Source organism: Marmota monax, unplaced genomic scaffold (genome assembly GCF_021218885.2).
Source record: "Marmota monax isolate L192 unplaced genomic scaffold, Marmota_monax_Labrador192_F-V1.1 WCK01_AAM20220418_F8-fsc00115, whole genome shotgun sequence".
In the NCBI taxonomy this organism is placed as follows: domain Eukaryota; kingdom Metazoa; phylum Chordata; class Mammalia; order Rodentia; family Sciuridae; genus Marmota; species Marmota monax.
The window spans coordinates 6,002,501-6,026,956 of record NW_026694419.1 but is presented as its reverse complement, the minus strand read 5'-3'; the positions used below and the strand labels follow the sequence as shown (position 1 = coordinate 6,026,956).

Genomic DNA, 24,456 nt, shown 5'->3' with positions numbered 1-24,456 from the left:
TTTAAAAGCCCCCAGCCCCCTTCCCTATGCACACACCTCAAATAGTTTTTTTTTTTAAAGCCAGAATGTTTGCTCTCTGGGGTGTTTTTCAGTAAACAGTAACGCTACATAAACACCTTTTTCACTTGCAAGTTACAGAGAATTTAAATTTTACCCCTGTGTACATGTATGTTTTTTAAGGCACATGGATAAACCCCACTGAGGTGCAATCAGATACTGCTAGCAAATTGGTGACACAGTTGCTCTATAAAGGTGGAGCTGTAAACCAAGTAACTTTAAAAATTTTTGAAAACCTTCCACTTTGAGGAAATTTTTTCCCAAAGAAGTTTGAAATGGAATGGAGTCTTTGGAGAGGTAGATAATTTTCTTTCTGTTAATGTTTAGTAGCCCTGGTTTCTGAAACACTGCTACATACACCAACTCCAGATTCCTAAGGTGGTGATTTGCTTTTTTCTCTTAATAAAGACCATATCTACGTTTTATTCTATGTTCCAAGCCTCTGGACTTTCATTGTAACCTTAGCCAGTTGCTGAAGGCAACCAGTTCTCCTGATCTGGGCCTAGGTCTGCTCTTTTGAGGACTATGCTTTTATCCTCCAGGTGTTTTGATTGGTTTTTAATCCATTTTCATCAGTCCTAGGTTTTTTTAAATGTCCACTGATAAATCAAGATTTTTAGGCCCAGAAAAATACATGTTTGCAGTCTCTGTAGTTCCAAGTATTTGTGCCATAAACCGTTCTGTTGGTATTTGGTAGATTTGTCACTTAAGGCCTAAGACAAGGTTTTGAAGCAGATCCTGGCAATCCAGAATTTCAAAGGCCTGTCAACTCAAAAGGAGCTGATGCCTCACCTGTCCAGGAAGCTGGACATTGCAAGTATTTCCTGTTTTCAGCTCATTTGATTTGTTACTCTTTCCTTCTTTCTACAATTCTTATTTTTGAAATATTACATAAATGGTGCCTACTTGTGACCTCTGGTGTAGTGAATGGTGTATCAAGACACTGAGTAGCAAAACATACACCTATATATACACACATACACGCATACACACACACACCATATACAGTAGGGGGTATTTAAAAGTACGCCTATTCCGAGTTTTAGTTAATTATCTTTTAATGAAAGTGTCACTCATATTCACATCTGTAATATTGGAAAGAGATAATTAGATTTTCAAATGAGAATCAGCCACCTTAAATTTTGCACCAGAAAATACCAAGTATATTTCATTCTAATGAGATCTGTAGTGGGGTTTTAAAATTCATCATAATGTGCTTCAAGAAAGATAACTCAACAGACTCGAAAGATGAAAGGTTTTTTTTCCCTAAGTCTTCTTAAAGCTATTACATTGAACTTATGCAATTCTGATAAAATATTCAAGAATATTACATAAAGGCTAGAACTGTACCCCTAGTATCACCCTTGCAACCATCACTTATTCTCATTTGGAAGTTTACTTTGACTAAACTAACCACTTCCATCTCCCTTGCCCTGGGTTTTCTCTCCTGCGTATGAAAGCGAAGAGACGTGTTTAAATAGAATGCCTGCGGATCCAGAGTGCAATTCTTCCTTTGAAATAGACTGGGCTGAGCGGTGTTTGCACACAGCCAGGCACCCTTTATTTACATACATCTGCATATTTGCTTAGGCCCCTGCATTTCGCCATTAAAGTGCGTTCATGTGCGTAGTTGAATAAACTAGGCAGAGAAAAGCTCTTCATTACCCTAACTCATATTTCTGCTTAAAGCTCCCTAGTAAACAAATCTGTGGTCGGATAGTAATTACTTTGCCTTATTAAAATTAAAAAAAAAAAATCTCAAATGGTTAAAGGGTATTGCTTAGGCAGTATTTGTTTTATATTCCTCTCTCCTTGGTGTGGTGGTGGTGGTGGTGGTGGTGGTGGTGTGTGTGTAATGAAGTTTGGGAGTTGCGCGTAGGGGCGCGTGGGGTGCGAGCCCCGGAGGTCCCCATCCCTTGCCCTTTCCACGGTCGCCTTGTCCCGGGCTCCAGCCGCAGCGCTCAGAGCCTTGGAAGTCGCGAGGCTCCGGGGCTGCTCTGAGTCCCGGCTGCGCGTCATTTGCAGTCTGGGGAATGTTGATCACCTCACTAATTACACCTCTCTCTCCCCCCTCTCCCTCTCCCTCTCCCTCGCTCTCCTCTCTCATTCCCAGAGTGCATATCGGGAATAGACACACAAAGACATGCGCACTCAACTTAATCAGCCATTTTTTTAAACAGGGCTAAAACGATAATAATTAGCAGAATAAAGACATATCGGATTTTCATTTCCTTTCCTCCTTTTCCCAACCCCTTCACAACCAAACAGCGAGACCGCGGTCGGCACATGCTTTAACTCCTCCCGGACCCCCGAGGACCGCTCCATGCCCCCCACTTTCTGCTCCAGCGTTTTTATTTTCACCCAATAAAGTTCGAGGATTATTTTTTTATTTTATTTTTATTTTTTTTAATGAACCCTCTCGTTTTACTTGGATGTGATCAGCTGTAAGTAAAATAAAAGCAAAACAAAAAAGAGGCGAAGATCGAGTAGGAACTGCAGGGGAAATGGAAAGTAAGTTTTTTCTTTAACTTTTATTGAGTAGTTTGTGTTAAATTTAGGTCGAGTATCGATTATCTTTCCAGCCTGATCTTGCACAATCTTTGATATTTCGCTCCCTCTCTCTCCCTCTCCCTCTCCGCCTCTCTCCCTCTCTGCCCCTAGCTCGCTTGCTCTTGCTTGCTCTCGCACACATCCCCTCATCCCGACCATCTCTTCCGCTCTGCCCCCCTTTTCTATCCCTTTTCCCCCTTTACTTGGCTCAAGGATTTTCTCTGCCGAGGGAGGGAAGGGGCACTAAGGGACCTGATTTTCCACTTTTTTTTTTGGGGGGGGGATGATTTTTCGGGATTTAACTTTTGGATTAAGTGGCAGATTATCCACGTTTGGCCGAGCAGTTTTCTCTCCTTTTTCCTGTCTTTTCGCTATCTGCCTTCACCGTGAGCTTGGGGCATTCTGGTGGCTTGGGGAAGCTGTCAGCTCCACAACCGCGCGGGTACTGCCCGGGATCCCCGCTTGCCCCATGCCCCTTCACCTCAATCGGAATGACTCTTCCTCTACTCCCATCCTCCGAAAGTTTGGATGTTGGTTGGTGGGGATTGAAGCCTCTCTTTCCCCCTTCTCTCTCTAATTTACCCTCTCCCGTTCCTTATTCAGCCTCTTTTTTTTCTTCCTTCTTTTACCCGCCCACCCCCCCTCTTCTCAAGTTGCCCGAAAGGCGCTTAATGCTCGGGGCTGACGGAGGCCCTGGGATTCGTCTGCACTGGACAGAGGGTTCCAAGGAGCTGGGGTAGGCGCTAGGGCTAGGGCAGAGGCTGCAGGTAGACACCCGCCCGCTGGAGCAGGAGGCGGCTGGCTCCGCGGAGGGTTGCTCTAGGCTGTGCGGACGCCTGCAAACGGAAGGCAGGTCCGTTAGGAGGCGGGATCGCCCGGCCTCGGGGCTGGGGGCCCGGCAAGCTGCGGCAGCTCGCTAGGGGCGAGTTCGTCGCTGGGCGTGCGTTAGACCAAAGGGTAGACGCTCGCGGTTTGGGATTAAGAATCTTTTCCTTTCTTTTTTTTGGCAAAGGGCAAGGGGTGCATGTGCGAGAAAGAGAGCGCGCGAGTGTGTGTGTGTGTGTGTGTGTGTGTGTGTGTGTGTGTATTAAGGGGCTGTGAGAACTGATTCATTCCCTGGGCTCCCCCGCCCCCCCCCCAAAGGGTTCCATGTCTACAAATGAACTTCACCTCCTTCGCTTCTGCCGGCATCAAGCGCGCCTTCCGGCTGCAGCAGCTAAAAGAAGAGGGGCTGGAATGCGCCGAGTCTCGCCTTTTTCTACTTCTACACCCCCACCCTATTCTTTCTGCTTTTTTTCTGTCGGAAAAAAAATAATAAAATTTCTCATGGAATTGTATAAAGTTTCTCTGCCGATGACCAAGTTACAGAAGGTTTCCCATCCTGTCCCCCTTCCCCCAGAAGACGGTGTACTGGTTTGTATTTCTTTTGTTACCTGCGATCCGGGCGGGGGGCTCCGTTCGGCCGCTTGGGTTGGGGTCCGGCCCAGAAAGAAGGCTCCAGCGAGCGCCTTTGGCCGGGACTCCTCACTTCCGCGCGGTTCTGGTGAGGTTTTAGCTACGTTCCGTGAGACACCCTCCTTGTAGGTACCAAAGGTTCAGATCGCAAACACGGACCCCCCCCCACCCCGACCCCTACACACACACGGACACACTCACACTCAACACACGCTCACAGACACACACACACACATTCTCCCCTCTCCCCCCTACACCTCCGCCCCCACCTTGCCTTTCCCCTCCCCCCTTCCAAAAAAAAAACACACACACAACAACAACCCCCCCCCCCAATCAAAACCAAACAAAAACCCAAAGACAAGTTCAGTGGCTGAAGATGGTGGATTGACACTGACTCAGACAGAGGCAGGTTCACCAGGAAATCTGGCCGTCCCGATTTCTGACAGTTGCATTTCCTCTCCTTGAGTCCTCCCCCCCCCCTTTTTTATTAACTCTGTTCCATGTTTAATCAAGGATCATGTAGATGGCAAAAGGAGAGACAGAGAGAGGAGAGAGGAAGAGAGAGAGGGAGAGGAGAGAGAGAGACAAGAGACAGGAGGGTTTTTTTTTTTTTTTATTGTGTTCTCCTGGATTTTCAGTGGCTTGATCCCTATAAACGTGGAGTGGTTAAAGCTCATATGTAGTATTATATTTTTAGTTGGGTGGATGGATGGAACAGTGAGGGAGAGGCTGCGGCTGCCGCTGCCTTTTCGGGTGTTGCTTAGATTAAAGCTGAGACTTGGCTGCGATTGGGACGCGACAGTGACACGGGCATCGATCGCTTCCATTGAGAGCAATGCAAAAACACAGCCCGGGTATGTAACACTCTCGGTGCCATCAACACTTGTTTTACTTTATATTTACTGGCAAAACTGACAGAGCAAGCTCAGACTTTTGTTTCTTTCTTTCTTTTTGCTCTTTCCTCTTTTCTAACTGAAGAATAAAAACAATTGTATATAGAAATTGTTGGAAAGGATGGGTCTAAATAAAACAGGAGATATTCGGGATTATTTCACTACCTCTTTGACTGTGTTTTAGAGTTTTCTTCTCCACTGAGAAGCATATTAAAAAGAATGAAGGTTTTCTTTTTTCCTTCCTCATCCTTAAAAAAAAAAAATCCTTAAGGGAATATTTGATAGTTTTCAAGGTTTGAGGTTTCAATCAGCAGGAAGGCACACAAAAATAAAAGATGGCTAGCCAGCTGTTTTAACCTTTTGCACCTGGCTTGGGATCATAAGGTTTATACAGTTATTTTTAAATGTTTTTAATATTTATGGCATAAACTGGGGAGAACATCACTGTGTGTTTATTTAATAGCTGGCTGCTTTTGTATTAAAAATAGTTAACTCATATTCAAGTGTTTTCATTTTTTATAGCAATGAAGATAGGGTCAATGAAATATGGGGGAAATACCATAAATCTGAAAAGTGAAATGTACCCAAGGAACAAAGAAAGGTCAGGTAAACCAGCTGTGTAAGTCAAAGCAATAGCACCAACTGTGGGGTTAGATAGAGATAGGGAGCTGTGGGTCTATGAAGTGAAAGTTGCCACTTAAAGTTAAAAATGAGACAAGCATGTTCAGTTCTATTGTAATCTTTTGCAGTTTTTAGTAGATGAGCCCCAATCTGTTCATTAATTTTGAGCTACTTGGATTATTTTAGAAGATGCTGCAGACCAGCAAAGGAAAACATAGAGGCTAGAAAATTGCTGTTTAATATTGCAGAATTTACTGCTTCCATTCCGACCATGAGCCTAAATTTACACAATGAAATTTGATTATCTCTAATAACAATATTAGATCCTGCACTGGATGGATGAGAATTGAGGTGGTTTTGTTGATTGCAAGGGTTTAATGTTGCATTTCAGAATCTGATGTGGTTTGGCCTCCCTTCCATTAACTGGAAAACCCCTGAGGTTTTACAATTATTTCTTAAAGATAATACATTTAAGATTGCATTGGTAGGCTGAAGAAAAGTCATAAAGGCAAGAAGGGAAGCCCTTAATAACTCTTGAGATTCAGACATGTTCAGCAGTTAGATTGGCTCTGACTTCACCAAGGGTCGACAATGTGTCATTTCCACGAAGCCAAATTGCCCTCTGCCTATATGATATTAATGTGCAAATCAATATTTCAGGGATTAAATTTCCCTTCTTCATTTTTTATGGTTTCTACCTCAATAAGTCTCAAGTCTATTAGAAGAGGCCGGATGATTTAAAATCTTTCACTGCAGAATGGCTTGTCGTAGTCTTGTTTCACAGACCATTTTAGGATTTTCGTTATAGACACTAAAGGCATCCTAAAGAAGTTGTGAGGCAGTGTAGAGCCAGGCTCAATAGTGTAAAGCCCTTGTTCGATTAAGAGCTAAAAGGTATTGAAAATATAATATATATGTTTGTGTAATACATATATATTCTGCTGCTTTAAAAATATTATGTTAATCACCTATTGATTTATTTCAAAATCAATTGAAGCTCCTTTCTTATTAGTGATTTGTTCAGCATTCTTGAGGACTGTGTTAATTTTCTTATAGAGTATGCATGAATTAGCTTGGTGTGAAAGTATTGGTGGGGGATTTTCATTTGGCAACATATTCCTAAGGAGTATTTTTAGAAACCATTGTTTGTGAGAGTAATAATCAAGTGGTGTCATTTGCATACATTGTTGTCATAGCCATCATTGCATTTTGTGGCTGAGTGACTTGGCTGATATCTGTTAAATGAGGCCTTCTTCAATTCTCTTTTTTACATTTAGTTTCTAGCACTTAGTAGGGACAATGCTTCTTTTTACGCTCTAGGAGAAACACAATTATAAAAGAAAGTATGTGATTTGATTGGAAATAATACAAAGCAGAAATAAGGGGGGGCTCAAAATAAAAGATTGTGACTTTATCACATAATCTTGGGAAGGCCTACCGTCTATCATTTGGTCGTGTTTTATAGTCTTAAACCATCTGGACCAAGTTCCGCACAGCTGCAAGAATTTCATATGTGATAGAACATTTTTTCCATTCAGTGTGAAATGTTCCTTCCTAAAAAACGTACACCAGACTCGCTTAATTTAGTCTGTTAAAAGAAATGCACATGAAAAAGGACAAAAGGCTCTTTAATCTCTGCAAGCTGTTTGTTTTTCTTCAAGATTCCTGTCTGTTTGGGTTTGAAAAGTCATGTTTATTGAGGAGATGATTCTGAGGTGTGACATTAAAATAATATATGATTTTTGGACTGGTGGCCATGCTCCTGCTTAATTTGCAGAACTACTTTTTATGCCTGTCAAAACACAGAGTTAATCTATCCTTATTTACAATTAATCTCAATAAAATTAATCTTAACTATGCTTTATTCAGTGGCTTAAAATATCTAATTATATTCAATTAACTGCTGTCATAGTAATTAACATTGCTTAATTGCCTCTGCATATATTTATGTAAAGCTCATTAGGTGCTGCTGACTCCTTTTCCCTTTTCTACTTGCTATTTTTCTGTTGTCAAACCATTTTCATTTCCCAAGGTTCGACAATGTCAATGAGAACAAATTCTTCACATTTTCTTGAAATGAATGTGATTGCCTTCCTTTGAGAAGATACTTGTTCTGAGCCTTTAAAGACTAATCCATCCCCCCTCTTCATTTTCCTTATCCCTGGTCCCTAGTACACTCACAAAATATTTTCTGTCATTGTTGCTAGAAATATGAGAAGCCAGGTTAAGCTTTGTGTTTATAAATGAAGAGCCTTTCTGTGTCTGCCTACAGGCTGTACCCACAGGCAGAGGGTTGTCTTTTTTTCCCCCCATGTAAGACCATTCTAAGGGTTAAAGACTTGGCCAAGGTTCAAACTGAGAAGCGCCCAGGGAAAGTGCATGTGAATATGTACAAGTTTCATGTAATTAGTGCTTAATTATATTAACATATGCAAATTGTCAACTTAGGAGCTTGTTGAGCTGGCAAAGATCAGCTAGGCACAATTGCTGTATTGTTCTGAAACAATAATGGATTTCAAGTTGGATTGTGGAAACACATAACTAGCTATCTAATTTAACTCATACCATGGTGAAATTTCATTAGTCTCCATGGAGACTGGTTTAATTGTGCTGACTAATGTTCTGGGCTGCAGAATGTCCTAAAAAGAAAGCGTTGTTTGCCTAATCCACCTTACAATGACACTTGTTTGTACATGTTTCCCTTGTGTGGTAATTTGCATATGCAAATAAATAGTTTCTCTGCCCCATTTGTCATGGCTGTTCATTACCCATGAAGAGGACATTGTTACTAGGCTGTTACTGAGTCTCCCAAGACGGGATAGTGTCAACCAGTCCAGCTACATTCTTTCATAATTTGTTTCTGATTAATAGACCAGAGTGAGTCTCATTCTCTTTGGGCATCTATAAAGGGAAGGTCAGTTCTGTCACAGAAAAGAGTTTCTGCAGCAACTGAAGGACTTTTATTCTTTTTCATCTTCTTCTTCTCCCCTTTCCACCTATTGGTTAACATAATCATATTTAAAATAATGGATTCTTGTTCTAAGAATGCCTCTACTAATAATCTCTAGTTTCCTAAAGCAAAAAGATAGGAAAAGAAAGGATATTCTGTTATTGGAATATTAATCCTGTTTTTGACAGAAAGGTAAACTGATATAATTGCTTTTCAGTTGAAGGAATGGGGGTTTATACAAGTGTGAAAGCATCGGAAAAGGATTAGCATTTTTTTGCATAATGAAAAGCTCTGTTGAATAGGGTCCTGAATGGCTGACCGAATGACTAAGATGAAAGGAAGATGAAAATGCAGGCGTCTCTTTCTTATGTCTCTGCTGTGCTCTCTCTAAAGTTATGTTTGTCCAAGACTTGAGAAAACAAGCAGTGGCTCAGATTTCAGCAACTTTATGAGATGCCCTGAGTTTCCATCATCATTGGGAAGTAATATGTATGACAATAGTGCAGCTAGAGAATGATCAACAGACATTTGTATGTAGAAGAGTTTTCAGAAACATGCCAGGCTACCCAAATATTGACTATTGAGTATCAAGAATTCCCAGCGCTTTGCTGGCAAAAAACAGTTATTTTAGAAGAGGCCAGTAGTATGGCATGAATATTTAATTCATTTGACAGTGGAACATATAGTGTGCTTTATTTTTCCCCATCCAATGTAAGTGGGGGAACACTTCACGTGGAAAGAGTTGTATACTCTGAATTTTGGCAATGTTGATTGTTTTAAGTGGTCTATCAGCTTTTGTGCCTGGGAGGGAATAGCAGAAGAGGATAGAGTTATTTTCTTAGGATTGGATTCATAAACTTCTGAATACATTCATCATGTTTCTTTGTCGATGTAGTGTATATTTTGTCTTTAGGAAGTATTTTTTCAAAGGTCTAAGTACTGTGTGTTCACTCTTGAAAACATTTGCTGTACAGTTTTCCCTTGTCACTAGTTAAGGCTGTAACTGGTTATCAGTTGACAATGTGATCAGGGCTCTTAATGATGTTTCTACAACCATAATTAGGGCAGTTAAAATGCCAAAAGTGTTAAGACACTTTCAAAGGTGGGAATCAGTTCCTTTGTATATATGTAAATCATTGCAGTGTAGATAATTATTTTTATGTATACATTTTAAACAGGCTCTTTCCGGTTTGAGGTCACCACAACATGATCCATTGAAGACTGCCCAGAGCAGGGCTGAGAGATTTCTCCAGTTATTAACCTAGCTGGTTTGTCCTCAGGTTGTAGAACTTCCATCTGCCTCATCACTTTGGTGGTTCAGATGCTGAGGTACTGTTATATATGGCTATATGGAAACTTGGGAAATCAGAAGTGTTTTTCACGTAAATTAAAATGTAAGGGTTGCCTCTCGAGTATAGCATATTGTAAAGGAAAAACTGTTTGATCTTTGTTATATAGTCACCAAAATTCTTTACTGGAGTTCTTTTTAAAATTTGTCAAGAAATTCTGGATTGTTTCAGAAACTTTTATGGTTTACTTTATGATATGCTTGAAAAAAGTCTTAAAAGAACAAAAAAAAATCCACATGGAGGCTATTCTTTTACATGAATAAGGTCTTATTAAGGTGTTTCCATAAGAAGAATGTGTTAATTTTAAAAATAAATTCATTTATATTTTAAGACATTGTTAACCAAGCACCATGTGTTGTAACTGGCAGTTTTCCAGCCACCATGGAAGTGGATCACACATGGGCTAATAGTCGCTTATGTGATGTCTGCATTCTTAGGAAATGGGCAAAAGCCCAGGGTATTCCGATATCAAGATTTTAGTAATCAGACAGAAAGCAGAATATATGTTTATATGTGAACAGATGGACACATGTGAGAACTAAAAGTGCACAATTTCTCTTGGCACTTGTTTTAGTTATCCCTGACGATATAACCAAGACCTCAGTGCACTCGAAGTCTTTGATGGCTAAGGACAAAATGGGCTTTTAATGAGGGCTCAGTGGCATTATTTTCTTGCATAAGGATTGTGCCCCTTTGTGATCTGGCTGGAGTTGATATTCTGCTAATTCCCTGGTTTCTAAGCTTCACAAGTTTCCTTGAAAGTTTGATATGGTTTCCCATTTGTCGTATAATCCTCAGCTCAGGAATGGCTGCTCTCTACTCTCCTACTCTTTTAAAGATTTGTCTGTGAAATAAAATATTTGCCATTTTGAGGCGTTTTTGTATGTACACACTCAACTTTGAAAAAATGGCATTGACGTTAAAGTCATTTGACAAGCAGCATCTCAAATAAATTAGCTACTTTAACATTATAGAGATTTTTTAAAAAGACAAGTAAAATTTTAAGAATTTGAGGATGGTCCAAGCAAGTCCCAAGTAGGTGTTTCCAGTGCAGGGGTGCATACACCAGCATTATATATCAGATGACAAATCATTTCTAAAGTTTGCCTGTCCTGGGGATACAATAGTTCTCAGATGATAATTACTACATGGTACACAAAGCACATACCTCTAAAAACAAAATTTATAGGTTCCACTGTATTCTAGCTATAAAAACAGAAAGCATTCAGCAAATATTTCCTCATATCTAAATCATTATAACCAAGGAAAATTGACTTTGGGGTTAAAATATGCATTTTATAACTGTCCATAAAATTATTTTCCTTCATTGTAAAGAAGAAAGGAAACCCATAGTTGTAATAATGTTAAAATATAAGAACATGTGAGCTGGTGTATGCCACCTGGTTGTACTTCTAAAATAGAAACAGAAGGAAACTTTGCAAGAGACATGTTTTTAGAGAATCTTAAAATTTGCCTGTTTGGAAGAATAAGTTGAAGAAGCCCAATCATTGTTAGGTTTACATTTTTCTTCATTAAACTGGCAATACTTTTCTAATATGACTTCTCTTAACTTAGTAATGATGCAATTCATTCTTAAGCCTTCCTGAGCCTATGAGTTGAGAATAAGAGTGGATCATCTCTTTTGGTTCAGTAGATACCATTCTGTTTCATCTTCCCTAACACTCCTGTTCTCATACACACACACATACACATCTACCTTCTTTGCATATTGGTGACTCTGTCCTGCTTAGATACTTTCATAGTGGTAATCTGAAAATTTCCCTCCATAGATTAAATTGCTTTCATTTTCTAAGAATTGGCCAATGTAATCTCAACAGAAAAGAGTGGGTAGGATGGAAAGACAACCAGAAGCTATCAAAATGCTAGAGCCTAAGAACTGCCTTAGAGTCAGCTTATTTTAAAATATGGGATATTGAGTTCAGGAGAAGTAATAATTGACTTACTAACCAGAGTAGGGGTGATGTGAAAATGTGAGAACTCAAATATTGTCACTCAGGTACCAATGGTCACTCAAGCATATTGACTGTTTGGGAAAGGATTTGTTGCATGAATATGAAACTGATGGAATCACGAAGAGAAGCAAAGCAAATTGAGCAGTGGTTGTTTATGAATGATACTGACTCCTCTGAGAGTGAGTTCTCTGTTACTGAGAGAAACCAAGTGATATCTGGATGATCTCTTATCACTGCGACTGCTCAACATATTTTTATGGTAACTAGGAGGTTACATTAGGTGCTTTGAATGGCCAAAAAGAAACTATGATTCATAAAATTACTGATGATCTCAGTGACTTAAAATGTATTTTTAATAATCATGAACATGGTGTGAACAAGAACAAAGTTTCCGTTCTGTGTAAGGAAAGTAAATGAAGACAAGGTTGTGATGTTTTAAAGCCTGCATAGTGTACAGAAAGAATGACAGTTAAGGCCAGGCATACCTTTGATTCTGTTTATTTTGGATTCCTTTTTCTTTTTAAATGAGTTTATTTATTTAAACTTAAATTGTAGAAATTTGTAAATCATCTTTAACTTCATTTTTTTTTAGTGGGGGGAGGGTGGTAATGAAATGACCAACAGGAATTGTGTTAGAACTATAAAACAGTTGAGTTTAATTCCTATAATGGGTGATCTTATCCAGTTATTTAATCTTTCTGAGCCTCGGTTTCCCCACCTATATCTCAAAGTTGAAAGAAATTACATAAGACTAAGGTGCTGTGAATGTTAAATAAGTGAATATGATAGGACCTGATATCCAGTCCTTTGTTTCCTTCATTTCTTTTCCTTTCTTTCTCTCTCTCTCTTTCTTTCTTTCTTTCAGAGTTGGTTTTAATGTAATGTTCAGCCAATGAGGTTTTGATCAAGCATACCTAAATAGATGGGTTGAGTAGCAGTGCCCTTTCTCTCCCAAGAGAAAGAGACAGGAATTAGGCAGTGAATATGTCTACCAGATAGGAAATCGAGGTAGGCCTTCTTCTCATATTGTTTTTTCATTGACAGGTACGTAGATGGCATCTAGGTTAGTAGTCCTCCCACATCATTATTTGCTACTCCATCATCACAAGTTGGTTGGGTTCCAAGGGCTTCTAGATATTTAATGCATTTCTGGGTCTTCATTTTTCTAAGAAGCAAATTAGGACAGAAATAGTTTTTAAATAATTTAGACCTTGGTCTATTCACATGAACTCAGGAGTACAGACTGTCCATTAAATACAATAATAGAAGAGACCACAATACTTATTTCAGCCGTACAGTTGACCTAGTCTGCTTAAAAGCCTTTGAATTAGAGGATTTTCCAAAACTGGATTAGATGTCGTAGAAACACCTTTATATGTACTTGGTATTAAGATACTTTGATATGCCATGAAAGGAATATAGATACCATTAGAAAATGCCCTATTGACCAAAATTTATACCAACCTAGAAAGAAATACAGCTATTAAAAATCCAGTAATCGCTATAGAACTCTTAAATTTTCTTGGGAAATTTTATGGCCACATTATGAGTCTTCACCTGGCATCCTTTATATTTTTTATAATAATGCATTATTCAATAGGGGACTACCCAGGTTTAACCATAGTAAGATTCATAAGAGTTAATAATTATATAAATGCTAATTTTTTGGATCATCTAGAAACTGATATCTGTTTCTGTTATGGTTTTAAACTCTTTTTATTCTTAATAATTTCCCCCTTGTTATACATGTTAGATATACATTTATACACATAATTATTTTTTAGATTTTATAAGGGAAATATAAGTATATTTGGATTGTAATTTTCCAATTTTGTATTTGATTATTTCTTAGTATCTATATACGTTTGGTTCATAATATTTGTTTAAATGTTTCTTAAAAATTAAAATGTGTGCATGATTTATGTTCTAATCATTATAAGAGGGCCTGAATTTGATAGTTCATTTGAGGCATATTTTGTTAAGTCTAAGCATTTATTGAATACTGATCAGGATAAGGAAATCTTTCACTGAAAGAAAAATTATTATTTTAGCATTTTTCATGATATTTAAGAGTTTCTTTAAATAAATTTCAGCCTCCACGAGGGCAGCACCACATCTGTATTGACAGTGATGAATATATTATTGGCAACCCCATGGTGCTCAATAAATATCTGTTGAATGAATAATAATTAAAAACATACATAGAAAATGGCAGTCTGTTATACTACTGGAATCTGCCTTTTCTCTTGAAATCTTGTTTCTGAAAAGAAATATACAACTTTAAAAACAGCTGGGCCTGTCTTGGAAAATTCCATGGAGAAAACTATCTTCTAGTGCAATCTAAATGGGTTTTTATATTAGAACCACAGATTGTTGCAGTCAGAAGGGATATAACCCAATCTCCTTGTTTAACTGATAAGGAAAGTGAAGCTCATAGAAATTCCTGGGAAGCATCACATAAGTATAGGATGCAGCTGATGAGATTGTGTATGTGTATGCATGTGTTCTCTTTAGTGAATTACATATATATATATATATATATATATACATATATATATATACATATATATATATTACCTTACTTGGCTTAGCTTCTCCTGTATTAAAAAAATTCTATTCTATTAACATGAGAATTATTTTTTTCTGCTAGGAAATTAATTATTTTTTTTTAATTTGTGGCATTTTTCCAAGCCAAGGAAGTTTTTTGTTTTTCTTTTTTCTTTTCCTCTTTAAGATGCTCTAGTTCCTATGATGACTGAGTGCTCTGCTCTGGGATTGTAAAGCTTAGTTGTTAGAGATAGACAAAAATTGCCTGGAAGGTGAAAACTTGCAGGAAAAATTGGGGTGGGTCATTTAGTTCTTGAAATGAAGCAGGGTGCAGATTAGGAATCGTTATGGTTTGCCAGAAGTTGCTGGTCATAGAAGCCTGTTTAAGTGCTCACTGTCAACAAGGAAATCATGGGCAGCACTTAAAGTGGCTCACCTCTGATTTATTCATAAACCTCACACGAGCACTTGGCTTTGTTCTTGCTCTAGGAAGGGGGACTGATGCCAATAAGAACAGGAATAAAGAGCTCCTTGCATGGTCCAAGAGTGAATAGCACTTTACCTCAAAGCCTGACCTCCTTTCTCGCGGTCTGTTTTGCGAGAGTTGACTCTGATTGGCTGTGTGTCCTCAGATGAATGGAGAGAAGAGGTTATAACAAGGATCTACTCTGTAAACTCCATAGTGTACATAACAAGAACTATGCAACTGGAACTTGGGTTCTGACTTAACCTGAAGGTTGTGATATTTATGCTAAATGAAAAGGCTTCCTTTTCTAAGAGCTTGAAGAGTTTGACTTTTCATAATAGTCAGAAAATATTGTTTATTTCTAAATGAAGAGTACTATGATCTCAGAGTAAAATTGTTTTTGACAATGTGTCCCTACGCTAAAGAAAATCGAGACTTAATAACATAGCAAATTAAGGGTCTGAGACAAAATAGGTACTACACTGGGGCAGAAACAAAGAAATTGGCTGGCTTGCTGATTGATTAGCTATGTTTATCTGAGAAACTTCATTTGTGTCACTTTGCAAATTATGCTCTGCTCTAGCCGCCCATGTTGAGGGGAACAAGAGGAGAGGACCTTTCAGAGAGACAGTCAGCCGGCTGGTGTGCACTGGGGCAGAGGTTGAGTGGAGTTACTTAAATCCCCAGAGCAACATTTAGTTAATGTTAGTGTTACACCCCACCCCCACCCCCCATGCCCAATCTTGTTCACTCAGGCTTCATTGCTCTTTTTGATGGAGGTGTTTTCTTATTATGTATAGTGCATATATTTACAAGAAAAAAAATTTTTTTTTCCTCAAATTTTTACAACACATTGCACAAACCCAGAAGAGCCATATTAGGAGATGGTGATGAGAGTTAATGATATATCTTTAGATAAAGCCATCCTCCCCTGCAATCACATCAGAGTCATCAGCTCATTTGTCATGGCTGAAGTGAAAATGTCAAGACCAATGAGTGTATGAGTGCTGAAGGGGCGAAAGGGCTTTTTGAGAGAGACATTTTTGTGCTGGGAGTTGGCCATAGCTTAGATTTAGCTCCAGGGAAATATTGGGATTAGCCAACACTGTGTACAAATCCTTAGCATAACAGAATTAGTTGGGAAAATGGGGAGGTGGGGTCATGAGGATGGGCAGATTTCTGAAGACGTACTCTAGGCTGCAGTCCAGAAACTATGGAAAAGAATGAGTTGATTTAATTAAAACTATTTTAAGGAGTATGTGTTAAGAAGGACCACTGATTTCAGCAAGATTGAAGTTACAGGTTTGAATGGCATCAAGGGAACACATGTAATAATATCTGTTAAGTTTTAAGTGTTTTCATTAAAAGAATTTCAATCTTCTATCTAAAAACTTTTCAGGGAGATAATATTTGAAGACACAAAGATAACATTCAGGTGTAAAGCAGTGTTGACAGGATAGTAGACTGGAAGTTAATACTTCATGTAAATAACAATAATTAAGTGAAATACTTGCTACATTGTTGAGTTTACACAAAACCTGGAAGCTAAACTTTCTTTACACAGAGCTCATTCTGAAACTTTAATTGAAAAGTAACTTATTTTCTTTAGTTACAGAAGTCCTTATCTTTGATAGACCAATGACAACAGATTTATTTCATTTTGGGTCCAGTTAACTGTTCTCTTTCAGATAGTGTACCCATACAACCTTTTCTTGTTTAATTCTATTGATTTACAGTGTTAAAGTGAAATAATCTGATACCTGTTTCCTGCCCTTTGAGTATTTGTCATCAAAGAGGCTGATTAGTTTTTTCCCCCAGCTCTTTAGCTGTTTTAAATGTATAATTATCATTGCATGTCATTTGATAGCTGCACTAATTGCTGCCAACCATTGTCTGTTTGCACTTAATGCTGAAACCTGATCAACATCCTGCTTTGGTTGATGTTTGGTGGTAAACTTTAATTAACTCTTATTGCATTGAAGAAGAGTTCAGCCTTGGTGCTAACTAATCATTTACCTTCATTATGTCCTGACAGCTCCACTTGTTCTTGGCCCTAATAGATACACCAGTCAGTAAATAAACCTGCAAACCTCATGCCTTGTAGTTGCTTCACACTGATATTTTGCTACTTAAAGTATAAGATAATTGGGCCCAGATAATTATTTAGTTAGTTTAGTATCTCTAGTTCTGCAGACACTAATCTTAAATTGCTTCTTTCATGCTGGACAATTTCATTTTAATAGAAACTGTAGATTTGAGATAACATTATTCCTTCAACATGGTTCCTCTGAACATGCATCTTTTGAATCAATACAATTAAGCTTGTCTCCTGTTGGAATTCTTGTAATTATTTTTCCTGAAATACTTTTCCTGTAATGATATTGAAGTTAAAGTAATCAGGTTACCAGCAGATCATGTAAAATTCAACTCAAAATTGCTGGCTGCTTGATTTTAATTTGTCTGACATCAAGTTTGTTTGAAAAGGGATAATATGTGGGTAAACCAAGGAGCTTATAATTATGGTTGACGTTTGTTTGTTTATAATGAAATCTAATTAAAGTTCATACATTTAAAACACAAAAGTTAATTACTGAATTGCTCACTTCACTGATGGGCAGCAGTCAAATTAACTTTCACTTCAAAAAAGAAAAAAAAAGTAAGAGAAAAGAAAAAAAGAAACAACAGCAACAACAACAACAACAACAAACCCCAAAACAAAAGGCCCTTCCTAATAGAAATAAAATAACCAACTAATCTTAGTGATCAAACATAAATTTGCCAATATTTCATCCAGAAGAAAACTTGGCATTCCACTTATGTTCCCTATTATGCTAGTCCTAATGTGGTTTTTAATATAAAGTAATTTAAAATATTTACATGGAATATAAAAAGAGACTTGTATTTGGTAGACTCCAAGAGTATTATATAGTAAGAGGCACTTGGTAGTGATTTAAAGAATTATGAATATAGCTTTCTTCATTAAAACTATTTGAAATCATGTAACAGCATAGCAATCATTGCTCAGGGAATAGGAATGTTTGCTGGAATACCTGACCTGTGATTAGTTTTATGAAGATAATTATGGTAGTTTTAGCCTGCAAGGAATGATGTTTTTAAAATGTACTTACACTGTTATACTTATTGTTATATTGTTTATGAGAGCACATTCATTGGAATGATGAAAGATAAAGAATTATGCAATTGTTTTCTCTTTTAAATATACTATTAACAGGAGTTCAATGATCAGTTTTACGTATGTATAGACAAAGAAGGAAAAATACAAATGAATATTAGAATACATTGTCATCACACTGTATATGAGATAAATATGTGTGTGAAAGGGCTTTCGCTAATCTAGTAAGTCTTTTTTAAACCAAATATTGTCATTACATATACCTTAATAAAACCAATTAAACTTAATTTTTAAATGATCCTATGTGGTGATTTAAAAGCATTGTCAACTAAACACCCCGACTGTTGTGCTTTTCAGTGAGATTAGTCAATTATATTTTAGAGAATAGCAAAATAAACATATGGAAATGGTTATTTATAAATTTCCAAAAATTATTGACGTAGTCCATGTTTTTTCCAAGGAAAGTAAAGAGTTTCATGTTAAAGCTTCATGTTTATCAGTATTATACTCTGGAAGTTTCAAATATGATAGGGATTAAAAGACAGAGGTCTGAGAAAGAGATTCTATCCATTACTGAGATGCTTATAAAATTGAGGGTAATATATGCAACCTTTTAGTATTTTTAAGGAGTGTACTTGTATGTATTTTAAACATAATACCTGGTTGATTTATAAATTTGTATTTATTTAGGGACAAAAAAGTAAGAAATCATATAGTCACTTAACAATAATCCTACTTTGCATAGAGGAGATGATTAATTCTTAAGTATGGCTAGGTCACTGGCATTTAGAGGTACCTCTTTCTTCTTTAGGAACAAAAAAAAAGTCAGTATATTCTCACAATATTGGCAAACAACAGCTTTCTAGTAATACTTTAGCTGATTAGGACATCCTTACCCTTTAATGAAGCAATCACTAGAAAGCCCCAATGTCAGCTGGAATACTAGCAAAACAGTATCAAGGAAAGAATCAGAAAGAGGCACTGAAAATAATTACAGTTCATGTCCTTGTCTCACACCAATGCAAACTATTCATTTTCAATTAGAATGAATATGAAAATTAGAAATCAACTAGATCAGTTAAAAGCACCAAAGTTTGTTTACAGCAATAGCTCCAGTATTGGGACAATCTTGCCCACTGATTATGAAAATTTCCTGAAGGAAACAAATAAAATGAGTCATATAATGGTGTAATTTGGTTAAAGAGTGATTATTGATTCCTCTCTAAGGAAAGTAGCTGGAGTTTGATTAAAGTTTTAAAGAAAACTGAGTGAAATTCCTATTTCCCATGACTAATCAAATTAAGAGCTATTGGCCTCATTGGTAAAGTTTACCTTTCCTCTTCAGTTCTGCAACACATATGTTTAAAGCTATGTAATTGTCATACAAAGTCCATATAGGTTTAGTGATGTGAGAATGAGAGAAAAATGAGGGTAGGATGAGAGAAAGAAAGAAAAAGAATCAAAGTGGGAGAAGAAGACCTTGCATCAACCACAAGGGCCCTATTTATAGAGAAGAAAACAAATCTGCATTGAATAGCTAATTTAGATTTTAATGAGAAAAATGAGAGGGAAACGGGAAAATGACTTAGTGACTCGCACACTCATATTTGTCTTTGTAAACTTTCCCTTCTTAAAAATGTGCTTGTTTTAAATGCTGAATATATTTGGTTACATCCTTCTATTCAAACTTAATTACCTTCTCCCCTTTGTCATGACATGGGTGGAAAGTTTTTTGCCGTGTCAGGAGAGGTCGTCACACATTCTTTTGCAGTTCTCTTCATTAATTCCTACTTGCAGAAGCATTTTCTCTCGTGCTGGGAAGGTAGAAGGGTGTAACAGAAGAGCCCTGAAACATCAGCAGGAAGCTCTAAGCTGGTTAATGCAGTATAATTGTCTGGACATAGACTGGTCTTTGTTTGTGTGGTTCACTCCGAATCAGCTGTAATTAACTCCAGAGTGTTTCCAGATTGCCAGCAAAGAAAAATTACAGCTTTTCTGTTTTAAATTGTAAAGCTCACAAACATTAACTATGCAGATTGCATTTACTTTGATATATTTCTATCCTGCAAGAAAAAAAGCTTGCTTGGCTCCCCTTCCCACCTCTAAAAATGTGCTTTTGTTAAGTTATTTGATTTAGTGTCTATTGAAACATAATGGTTCCTTAATAGTTGGGTTTGAAACCTTTTTACTTAAAAATCTCAATCCTTTGACATCCTTGTATTTGCCTTCCTTCTTGCTAATGTTTTTAATACTGCAATGGGAAAGAAGTTATGCAATCTTTTATGAAATACTAAACATCTACTAAAATAAGCAAATTGCAGAGAAAGCCTGCTTAAAGAAAACCACCTCTAAAGGTTGAGATCAAAGATACATTCTGACGTAATCGGTGCTTCCACACAGGTACTTCACCTGTGTTTTGATCTATCAAAAGAGAGACTGTGAGAAAAGTACAATTTCACTACCTTCTTCTCTTGGTCAGCACACCACACCCTTTTAAAAGCTTCTGTACAGTGGTTTATAATTATGAATTCCAGCATGGGTAAAAATGAGGTAGCCGTGTGAACTAATACAGACTGGTAAACAAAGGATCTGTCAGCAACTGATGCAAAAAAAAAAAAAAAAAAAAAAGAAAAAGAAAAAAAAAAGTCCAGCCAAAAATCTTTTTTTTTTCTTTCTTCTGAATTTAACAATAAGGAATTTAAGCCTCAATGTGGCTTTAGCAACCGAAGAAAAGAAGCTCTTGGTGTCTGCATAATACCACTTTGATGGATTTTTTTCATCAGTTCTCTGTACGTGGCAACAAATAAACAAGTATAATTATACTTGTGAAGGTCTATTCATTGCTTTGTCAGGATTAGATATATGTGCCGTTTTCACACTGCGCCTCTCTTTTGTCTTTGCCTAACTCACTATGACATATTGATAGAGGATTTGGAATGGGGAAAAGGCCACAGCAGAGACAGTGATGACCTTTTGGAAACTTGATATAATTCAAGGATTTTTATTTATTTTCTTTTTTTTTATTTGCAACTTGTTACTAAATTCTCTCATAAGTGGACAACTTTTAACTTGTTTAAAATTGAGTAAAGACTCGCAGTGTCAGGAGGTGACTAAAGAGCAGATGAAAATAAAAACAATAGGCTAAGGAGTGCATTGGTCTCCTTTCCCAGCCCTTAGCAGAGTGGCTATCCTAGCATTCCTTTCCCATTATTCTGTCCTCTTGATCAGATCACGTTCTTTTTAATCATTTCACAAACACTGTCTCACTGGACCGTAGAGGAGTGCTGGGACAATCTCAATTAAAAAACAGAGGTAAAACTGGCCTCTCTGATTTTGGGTTCTAATGGGAACTCTGCTTGCTGAATGCAAAGGAATTCCTCTATTGTTCAGAAAGCACCCCCTTTCATTAGCTTGGCTCCTTGTAGGTGGGTTTGGTCACTTAGCAGAGCAGAGTTTAGGAAGCAGTGACTGCAGACGAAAGCCAAGCAGAAGGAGCCAAAAAAAAAAAAAAAAAAGAAAGTATTTTTTTTTTTCCTGAATATTGTCCATTATTTCCGAAAGAGGGATTTGACATGATCAAAGTCACTGATCTTGTGAATTACCAAGAATACCAAAAAATGTGTACACACATTCTAAGCAGACCAGCAGGTATGTATTGCTCTGAATTTAGTTTTAAAATTATATTAGGTTTTCTCTTTGAAAGTTCTTGAGGATTTTAGTGATATTTGAAAATACAATGTTTGGCAGTTGAGACAAGAAATAGGTGAAGACTAAATAGAAACCAGCTTAAATGGTTACACAGACTTTTTGGAATGAATTCTAATGGTTTAAGTTACATGGTTATCTTCATGGTCTTCATACTGAGACTTTATAAAACTTTTGCATAAGTTTCCTCAGTGGATCACATTGATAAAAGAGAAATCTCATCTGACATTGATAACTATAAAATCAGTTAGCATCACATTTAGTGTCACTGTACATACTGATCTAAATGACTTATTAATTGCATGAGCTAAAGTGATTCCATCTCTGAAAAACATTGCTATGGATATAATTAATAGTAACAGAAAAAATTTAAGACTCAGGTACTGTATTACTATCTAAATAGTTTTGTAATTGTTGGCTTTGAATGAAATGTAAACTTAATTGTTTAAAAGACTTATGTATTTGACTTAGTTTCTGATTCATATGTAACTTGAGAAGAAATTGATGGGCAATTTTGTGTAAAATTGTATGGGAATATTATAACATAATATATCCTACCAAATTGCTTTGACCTGGAATGGATTCTTTAACATAGTTTTTATAGAGATATATTTTTTTCATATGAAATAGTTTTACTTATTTGAAAGTTATTTCTAGTTCTTTTAAGGTAAAATATAAAGTATCTATTTTATATAGATATATATTGAGATAATACATTGTAGAGTCCATTTGGTTTGGGGCCAAAATTACTTACTGCACATTATCTACAACTCATTTCAGGTGTGTTCAGAATGTATATAATAGTTCTATCAGGTGTTTTTGTGGGCTGAAAACTCTAGTATGGATGAAGATGAAATGGAATTCATATAATTATAAATATATCTTAGAAACTCCTTTACAAAGCGTTTGAGAGATTTTCTCATTCATATAGCTAAGGTGAATCTTCTTCCACCTAGATACTAAGACTAGTTGATTATCTTATCATTGGGGAAAGTTCTCTGGGTTCTGAGACTTTACATTTTAATCTAGCATCATTAATTCAGTATTTAGCACCCTGCTTTCGCTCCAGATCTCTAGTCTTTTCCTGACTTTTTCATTTCTTTCAGCTGGGGGTTATATTTTAGTCATTTTGGCTTCCTTCAAATGTATACATTGTGCAGAATTGGTAAATGTAAAGGTAAACATTAATGTTTGTGGACTAATTAGAAGATTATTAAGTTTTCATGCTTATGGTTATCAGATTATTTCAGAGGGGCTTAAAAGCTGCATGCATGCCATGAGGATAATTAACCTGGAGCTCATCAATGATTAAAATTACACACTAAGCTTTGTGATATTTGATTCATGAGCAATTAGAATGTCATTTTAACCATCTCAGATACCAAAATGGATTTTTATTTCATTTTCAATCTATGCAGATCTTTTGATGTATTCTAAACTGATCACTTCCTCTCTGATTTAGCTGACAAGATTAGATTTGATTACAGTAAAGGGAACATTAATAAGCTATTCTTCATACTTAATATGTCAGTGACCTTCAATGATGTCTTCCTTCTAAAAGAGCTTTGTGAAAGGAATTTCTAAAACCCTTAGTAATATCAATGATCCCAACATTTTGCTTGTTTTCTTCCTAACTCTCTTTGCCACTGTGAAGACTCTGCTGGAGTACAGTGGTGGGAGGAGCATTCAGGCTGAGAGAGTTCACCTCTATCATAACCAATACAATATGCAATGTAACATAGCAACAGCAACCTTTCTTATTTCAGAACTTGTCTAGGATATGTGAAAGTGATGGTTCTTTTAAATTAAGGCCTTGAAGTTATGAGTGCCTTAGATTTTAAGATTTGCTTATCGGTTTCATAAAATCAAGATAGCACCTATATCATAGGCCAAAAGTAAACAGTAAAGTTTCAGACCACTCAGCTGTTGTGTACAGTGCCATCATTCTGCAAACTCAGAGATCTGCAGGGAATCAGAGAAGCTTAGGCTCTAATCAAGCTTCTATGACTGTAGCTGAAGTTTGCACGCACATGTATATACCACACATAGCACACACACAAACACACACAGAATACACCTTTAACAGACTTATGACTAAGTTTCCCCTGACACTTTACCCTGCTGCCAGAAACTGACATGGTTTTATTGAGTGCATCTAGTCCTCAACAAAGGGAGTTTATAGTCTAAGATACATATTTTCGAAAACAAAAACAAAACAATACCTTAAAAATAAAAGATAAAAGGTTGTGGGATTTTCATCAGGAGTGCTTGTGCATGCTTTGTGAAGCCAGGGGAATTGTTGATTGGGACAGTGATTGAGGGGTGGTCAGTTCACCAGGATTGATAATATCAAAATGGTATTTGAAATGGTGTTCACTGTATAGTAAACAACAACAGCCATCACCAAGACAAAGAAAAAAACGAAACAGAAAAACAAAACCGAGCAAATGCGATTGTCCCCCAGGATGATGGCACTGGTTGCAGTAAATATTAATTTCTGTTCTGTTGCCCATTGAGGTGACTGAAGTGTGGGGAAGAATTGTGATTGGTGCTTAATCAGGGCCAGCCAGATACCTGCTGAGAGCTTTTGCACAGGGAAGATTTGTAGTAAGCTGATTTACTGGCAAAATGAAAACCAGAGAAGAGTTTGGTCTGTGCTGCCTCTGACTGTAATATTTCTAATTTTAAGGTCCCTTTATTTGTTGGTTTCCCTCCCAAACTCTTCTCCCCTTCTAGTCACTGCCTGGTAAAGAAAAG

At 37.0% G+C, this 24,456-nt stretch overlaps 1 protein-coding gene and 1 long non-coding RNA gene across 5 annotated transcripts in view; one reads left to right on the top strand and one right to left on the bottom strand.

The window, feature by feature from the left end:
• The first annotated feature begins 2,228 nt into the window (after window positions 1-2,228).
• The window catches only part of Zfhx4 (zinc finger homeobox 4), a 187,640-nt gene continuing 165,412 nt past the window's right edge, over window positions 2,229-24,456 (top strand). For 2 of the 4 annotated variants that reach the window (XM_058570721.1, XM_046468237.2), the window contains exon 1: window positions 2,229-2,568. The gene's annotated coding sequence lies outside the window, so the exon portion shown is untranslated. Of the gene's footprint in view, window positions 2,569-3,878; window positions 4,021-4,530; window positions 4,917-24,456 lie in introns of those variants that run through there. The other 2 variants (XM_046468236.2, XM_058570720.1) reach the window with 2 other exon arrangements.
• LOC124109567 (uncharacterized) lies at window positions 3,253-4,222 on the bottom strand. Its single transcript, XR_006857021.2, has 3 exons — window positions 4,041-4,222; window positions 3,778-3,904; window positions 3,253-3,443 (listed from the first exon to the last, which is right to left on the bottom strand). It is a non-coding gene; the product is annotated as an uncharacterized LOC124109567 (long non-coding RNA).